At 42.3% G+C, this 7,410-nt stretch overlaps 1 protein-coding gene across 5 annotated transcripts in view; it reads left to right on the top strand.

Annotated features, from left to right (window-relative positions):
• Window positions 1-1,759: 1,759 nt before the first annotated feature.
• The window catches only part of CPT1A (carnitine palmitoyltransferase 1A), a 72,304-nt gene continuing 66,653 nt past the window's right edge, over window positions 1,760-7,410 (top strand). For 3 of the 5 annotated variants that reach the window (XM_054027813.1, XM_054027808.1, XM_054027811.1), the window contains exons 1-2: window positions 1,760-1,904; window positions 2,350-2,570. The gene's annotated coding sequence lies outside the window, so the exon portion shown is untranslated. The remainder of the gene's footprint in view (window positions 1,905-2,349; window positions 2,571-7,410) is intronic. The other 2 variants (XM_054027810.1, XM_054027812.1) reach the window with 2 other exon arrangements.

Here is a 7,410-nt window from a genome sequence, read left to right as displayed (position 1 = left end):
TTGAGGGGGAACACCTCCAGCAGCACCCACTGTCATGCTGGGAGATGGCCCAGGCCAGGCTCTACTACAAAGGGTTTCACTTCAAGCAGTTTACCATCTGTCTCATGCCTGATTGAGTTACTGGGAAATGCAACATGGCCAAGTTATGAGGGACAGCAGCTCCAGTAATCCAGGGCAGGAGTGGCTGTAATGTTAGTCAGGTGGGGAAAGTCAAGTTAGGTTTGCGTCTATGACTTCTCTGATCCCATATGATGCAAAGCTTCTCGGGGAATACTTCATGTTTATCAGTTCTAGCTGAAGTAGGATCAGAGTTGTGACAAAGCAGTGACTCTAGCCTGGTGCTCTCTGATTTCGGACAGCTAGCATAGTCATTTGGCAGAGATGATAAATAACCCCAGCATTTTCTTCCAAATGACATGCTTGAAAACCTGTTCCCTTCCACTTATGGATGGTGTAGGAAAACATGCTGATTATGATCTGAGACATCTAGGAAGTCCTCCAGCAGGACCAGACTTGATGTATTTGATATTTCAAAGGTTTAAAAAAAATCAGAAGAAAAGCCATAATAAATGAATTCAGACTGATAGAATTACTTCCCTTACCAGGAAAAAGTATGGCCATCCAGCTGTTATAAAATTCTAATGAAACAATATCACCCTTATTCAAACTGAAAAAGTTAACAGAGTTCAAACTTAAACTTTCAGTACTTTTAAATGAGAAAATATCTTGAATGTATTTTGCTTTATCTCGTGACAAAATGTAGATCCACTTTTTTGTAGTACTTTTATTATTCGGAATTATATAAAGAACATGAAGTCTTTTTCCAGGAAGTGTGATATCTACATCTTTTCTTAAAATCCAATTGTTCTTTTTTGCAGTTCTTTGGCTAAATGATATTGGATCTCAGGGCTATATTACCAGGAAGGTTCTACATATCTTGCACCTGTGTTTTCCAATGTCATGTTTTTCACTCTTTCCAAGGTGTCCACAATGACAAACGTTTGTTTCAAATAAGCTATTGTTCTTCAGTGAGACTGACTGTATTTATCTTTTGTACTTTATTGTATGGGTCAGAGGCTATTATTTCTCCCCTTGTTATAATTCTGTCAATGCTTTAACACTAAATAATGTAACCGAACAGGTTCAGCATTATGTAATGAGGGTCTAATTCAGCACTAGTCTGAGCAGGTACAACTCAAATTGACTTCAGTGGAAGTTACACCTAGTTATGTGAGGGGACAGTTAGATCCAGTGTTTCTGCTTTATTCCTTATCATCTTGTCCTATTCTCTAAAATGATCCCGTCCAGCTTTTCTCAGGGCTATTACTAAGTGATTCGGTAAGGGGCCTTAGCATGAGCCCAGCTGTTCCCTGAGCACTACAGAGCCTGCTCCCTGCCTTCGCCTCACATTAGTCCCTTTTCACCAGCGAGCAGCACTCCCCCAGCTCTCCCCTCCCTTCTAACACCCAGCCCCCCAACAGCCCCCATTGTCCCCCTCTGCTCGGACCTTTGCCCCCATTTTGCCCCCCTCCGCATCCCCATTTTAGCCCCGCCCCACGTCACAACGTCGACCCGTTCAGGGGCGGGCCGGGGACTCAGCGCAGGGGAGGAGGTGGCTTCCTCCGTCCCCGCCCCCCGCGCGCCTCTCCCCTTCCCCTCTAGGCCCCGCCCTTTCCCAGCGCCGCGCGCCACTTTCCCCTGCTGGCCTCCGCCCCGCCCCGCCCCGCCCTAGTCTGGCTGCTTGCGGGCGGCTCAGCCAATCGAGGCGCAGCCGGCAGCCGCGGCGCCCGCGCAGCTCCTTCAGTGCCTTGGCTGGGCGTTTGTGTGAGCGACCGACCGGCGCTCGCCCCGGTCCGCCGCTTGTCCCGTAGCTGTCCGTCCCCTCATCGTCGCCGCGAGCCCCGGTAAGTGACACCCCCTCTGCGCAGGGACACGGCAGCGGCCGGGTGGTAGAGCTGCGCCCCGTAGCAGGGGGCCTCAATGGCGGGGGGGGCTGAGGTCGCTCCCTAGTAGGGGGCTGCGGTGGGGTTGAAACCCGCCCTAGCAGTGAGGTCCCCATTAGCGAAGGGTTTAGGCTGGGTGTGGTGGGGCAGGGCGATGGGTTGGGGGATCCCCAGGCGGGGCTGGGGGTGGGTGAGCACTGCAGGGTCCTCTCACAATGGTGGGGTGCCGGGTACGTTGCCCTCAGCTGGACTGACTTCCAGAGCTGCATGTGCAACTTTTCCCTGTTGTCATAACGAGATTCCCTCCCCGCCCCCTTCTCCTTGTTGGGGGGAATCTGGCCTGTGGGATTCTGAAAGCGACCCCTACCCAGGCAAGTCTCCCAGTCACTCTGCCGTGCTCCTGCAGGGGTGCTTCAGACTGCAGACTCACTGCACGGGCTCCCGCACTGAGGAATGAATGAAACGTCATTTTGCCTCACCCACCCAGAGCTCCTTCAAGAGAAACGGTATCCAGCTGATTCACTGTCACCCCACGGCTCGGCCCCACCGGGGACAGCGTCCACCTCATCTGCAGGAGTGTTCGCTCTCTGACTGAGATCACTCTGGTTAAAAACGCAACATCCTAAAGTAAGGCCAAATATAAAACTGTAATTGTGCAGTAGTGCCATTTTACAAGGAAATATCTATACATGAAAGTTAAAATATTCAGGCTCGGAAAGTTGCAGAAACCTTTCATTTGTTGTGCTACAAAACACTCAGTTTCTGTGATCAAATACACGAAGTAAATGATATTCCCTAGCATCTTCTCTCTAGTTCTCTGTGTGGTACAAGAAAGGGCAGGCACATCACAAAAATGTGACTTTTTGCATCCATTGACTGTATTTGTCTTGACTTCAGTTTTAGAACATTGAAGCTATAAATATGGGGAGAGGGGTAATGGTGGGATGGAGAAGGCTGTTAGAAAATAAATAATATGTAATTCGTGATTAGAATTTACCACAGTGTAATTTGTAGCTCTAGGAAAGTGGGATAGTGTGAGTGGATGTTGGCTAAAAAAACCCCTTCACAATCAGCTATCATGAGCTGCTTTCCAAATTTTCATTAACATTTCCTGCCCACGTGTGCTCTACCATGGCACTCTTTCCTATGTTTGGGATGGTCAACTGTCATCCAGTAAGCAATCTAATTATGCTGGAACTATAACATATTTGAACTCTATCTCATACTTGTCAGTATTCTTAGCTAACATCTGACTATAGAAAACACCTGGAAGTGAGGCACATTTCCTGATTTCATCAGGGAAGTTCACATAAAATACTACTCAAGATACTTAAAACCCTTTTCAGTGCAGTCTGTACACTGGTGTATGGCCTCTGGTGAATCTGCTGCACCAGGGGAGATTTTCCAAAAAAACCTAGTGTAGATATAGCCAAGTGCAATAGATTTCAAGTCTTATAACTCAAATTCTGTTTCTACCTTGCTGCTGATTTGTGCTTTATGTGATCAGTGAATATACTTTTTTGTTTGTTTGTTTGTTTTTATTTGAAAGGCTAGATTTTGGAGTAAATTTCAACAGGAAAGATTACACTTTGCATCATGGTGTCTTTAAGAGTGCTAGGTCTAAGAATGGGGAATGTCTTTAAACTCCTTTTATTACACTATTCTCTTCCCTAAGTGTCTGATTACTTGTCTTTCCAGATCTAAAAGTATATTTACTTTAACCAGCTTATAATACACCTTATTTGCCTGTAAATAATAATGGAGAGAAACTGCTCTCACTGATGCCAGTACTTACAGCAATGAGGTTTCGTAGCTATCAGCCCTCAGACTGATGTTTCTAACTCTGTGGATACTGAAAATGATTGATTGAGATAATGCAACTTAAAACCACTACTACAAACATGTGACTAGCATAAATATAGAATGTCAACAGAGATCCAGAGGGTTACATTTGTAAGCTGTTATGGAAATATTAAACTTCATGCTAGTGCCTTACATCTGTAGTTGGAGAGAGAATCAGATGCATTAGCTTGGGGATGGGACAATCTGGGGAGAAGAGAGACCCAAAACCTAGGGGAGCAGACTCCAATCCTGTTACAAGTTCCAAGCTCTGCAACAGTCTTGGCATAGCTTGAAAGCTAACTACTAGTGCCTGAGCTTTCCAACACTTACAATTTTGAGGAGCTACAGCTTTCATGTATGGACCTTTTCCTTAAATGAACAATTATATTTAGAAAAACCCTTGGAAATCAGACTGAACATTTTTTTTACCTACTATAAAGACTATTACCACTGAAAACAATAAGAGAAAAAAGTCTTTTTCAGTTTTACTTTGGGCAAAATATCTTTTTTTAGTATCAAATTCTTAGTTCTATCTTGGGCTGTATCTTTTTTCTACTTTTAATTTAAAGACAGCTTTATTCCCCCTGACTTAAAAAAAAAAAAAGGGGGGGGGGGGGGGGAATGCATTTAAAGTCTGCTCTTAAAACTCTCCTTTCTTGTTAGTAGCGGCACTTCCCATTTTGTTAGAGCGCTGGCAGTGAAACAGGATCTGTAGTCCGGAGCGTAAAAGACAAATTGAGCTTTTGTTGTTCAGTAGTGCATTCTGCAGCAGCATAACCTTTCACCTACTTTTCTGCAGCAGTCATGTGACTTTCTAGTGCTGTGGAGGAGGAGTGTGGTTTCAAGAAAAGAAATATCGGTTGCTCAGTGGAAGTGCCCTTCAAATGACTCATCAGAGCTTCGTAAAACTAAACTGCAGGATCCAAATGTATTCTTAATTATTTGGTCGGAGGATAGGGGTAAAAAAAGAGAGAACAAAAATGCATAAGATTGTCCAATTCAAATGTTTTCTTGTCAGGAAAAATGGTTAACCTTTACAATATGCAGAGGTAATGGAACTAGTGGATCTAGCTTCTTGCTGCTTTAAAAAATGATTGTAAGCCCAACCTTGGAGAGTTTTTCTATATAAAAAGCAACTTAAATGGAACCTTTTTTTTTTTTAAATTGGCATGCAACTAAGTTGGGTATTGTAATTCAATAAGTCCTCTAGGACTTGCAGTATACTGTAAAGTATTCCTAAACTCCAGATTTTTAAGAGAACATGCATATAAATAATTGTAAAGCAGTCCTCCCGCGTGTTCAAATCAGCTTTTTTTGTAGGGTCTATTTAAATAATGGCACCTGTGTTTGATTCTTTTTTTTTTTTGTTTTGTTTTGTTCTATTTAGTCCCTAGGGCAAATGAAAAGTCTACCTCTCACCCACTTGCACTGTAAATCACATAATCTGCTGCCTGAGGTGACCCCACTGTTTTTGTCTCCATTGGCCCTGCTTAGCAGTCATACTGATAGCAGTTTTGAGCCCCTGGAGATTGTATGCTTAGCCGATTAAAAAGCCTGTCAATCCAGTTACCTAGGTTAGAGTACGGAGGGTAAGCATTGCAGTTCTCTTACTGCCGGAGTATTACAGAAGCTAATTAGTGGAATGTCATTATTCCGGTAATGTAAATGTATCTTTCACAACAGCAAAACCAATCCTCTCTCCCCCACCCCACCCAACCCACAAAAAACAAAAAAAAAACCCCAACCCACTAGTCTTCAGCCCTTTCTTTGCTGCCTAGCAAAATAGCTGTATGGTGTTTTGGTTTTACATATTTGGCTTTTATGTAGCAGGATGTACTTTAAACTTCCAGAATGTCATAAAAGGTGGCTTTTGCATGGATGTATGCAATAACGTGCATTGTAGTACAGGCCTGAAGTAATGCCTTTTTGTAGGCTTGTACTGTATAGAAAAGAACATATCTGGGCAGAGAATAAGGAAAATATCTTTGTACTAGTATTTTCCTGATAAGTGAATGCCAGAGCTGCAGCAATTTTACCTTTGAACTGAGTTGAGCTGTGTGTCTGTCAGTCTGTGTTGTTAGACTGTACATTATAGGGCCTTTCCTCTACCTGTATCATGCTGCTGTGGAAGTGTGCTGGAGTGGCAGTCCTCTAGTATTTATGCAGTAAGTACAGCTCAGGCTGCTGCAGTCAGGTTCCCCCATTCTTATTTGCCCATGTGCCTCTACCTTGACAAAATAGTTTATTCTTAGACTTGGTAGAATTTGATTATTTTTTTTATATATAATTTTGATGAGTAACATTGTTTATTTTTAAGCATTTTTAAAAATTTACCTGTTTAAAATTTCACAGTTGTGCAAAATTAGAAGTTTTAAACATTTTTTTTCTGGGTTTCTGTTGATTTAAATGTTCACAGTTGTGCGAAAATATTAGGGGGGGGGGGGTCCTCAGGCAAATATTTAAAGACAATAGATGCTGAGATTCAAAAAGTTAAGCTTTATAACAGTTAAAATCCAAAATGTCAATATCAGATGTCAAAATATACAGTAGAACCTCAGAGTTATGAACACCTCGGGAATGGAGGTTGTTTGTAACTCTGAACAAAATGTTACTCTTGTTCTTTCAAAAGTTTACAACTGAACATTGACTTAATACAGCTTTGAAACTTTACTATGCGAAAGAATAATGCTGCTTTTAAGCATCTTAATTTAAATGAAACAAGTACAAAAACAGTTTTCTTACCTTGTCAAATCTTTTTTTAAACTTTCCCTTTTTTAAGTAGTTTACATTTAATACAATACTGTACTGTATTTCTTTTGTCACTGCTGCTGATGCCTGATTGCATACTTTCGGTTCCAAGTGAGATGTGTGGTTGACGGGTCAGTTCGTAACTCTGGTGTTCGTAACTCTGAGGTTCTACTGTACAAAGCAAATATCCTTAAATCAAACTATAAGTGCTCAAATAGCACTTTTCTTTTTTTGCCTATCTGAAATATGTCATCAGTTTGTGTACAGTGAAATCAACATTTACTGATAAAAATCTAATCCTTATAAGCATACTTAAGCTTGGTTTATATTAGCAACTTATATTAATATAACTTCTCACTCAGGGGTGTGAAAGATCCACGCTCTTGAGTTATACTGACCTAACTTCCAGTGTAGACAGCTCTATGTCAATGGGAGAGCATCTCCCATCGACCTAGCTACCGACTTTCGGGGAGATGGAGTACCTATGGGAGAAGCCCTCCTGTTGGCTTAGATAGTATCTTCACTGAAGTGGTACAGCTGTGCTGCTGCTGCATTTTTAAGCGTAGAGAAGCCCTGAGTTTGCCACCAGCTCATTTTGCATAGGCCTCCAAACAGGTAAAAGTTACATGACTTGGTTACTATTAGTCAGAACTGATTTTGAATTGGTGACTTAAATGTGGAAAACACTGTAACCATTTATCAGTCAGTTCCCCTATATGCAGCTGTACAAATAGGGCAGCATGAAACACGCCATTCAATTTAGATCAGTGCCTTTAAAAAAACAAAACCTAAAAAAATTAAAGTTCTGTTTCACATTGGACTATCACAGCAGCACACTACTTTTAGAACGGTGGTCCCCCACGCGGTGCCCGTGGAC

Source organism: Malaclemys terrapin, chromosome 4 (assembly GCF_027887155.1).
Source record: "Malaclemys terrapin pileata isolate rMalTer1 chromosome 4, rMalTer1.hap1, whole genome shotgun sequence".
Classification (NCBI taxonomy): Eukaryota; Metazoa; Chordata; order Testudines; family Emydidae; genus Malaclemys; species Malaclemys terrapin.
Note: the sequence above shows the minus strand (reverse complement) of the source record. Positions and strands in the feature narration are given on the sequence as shown.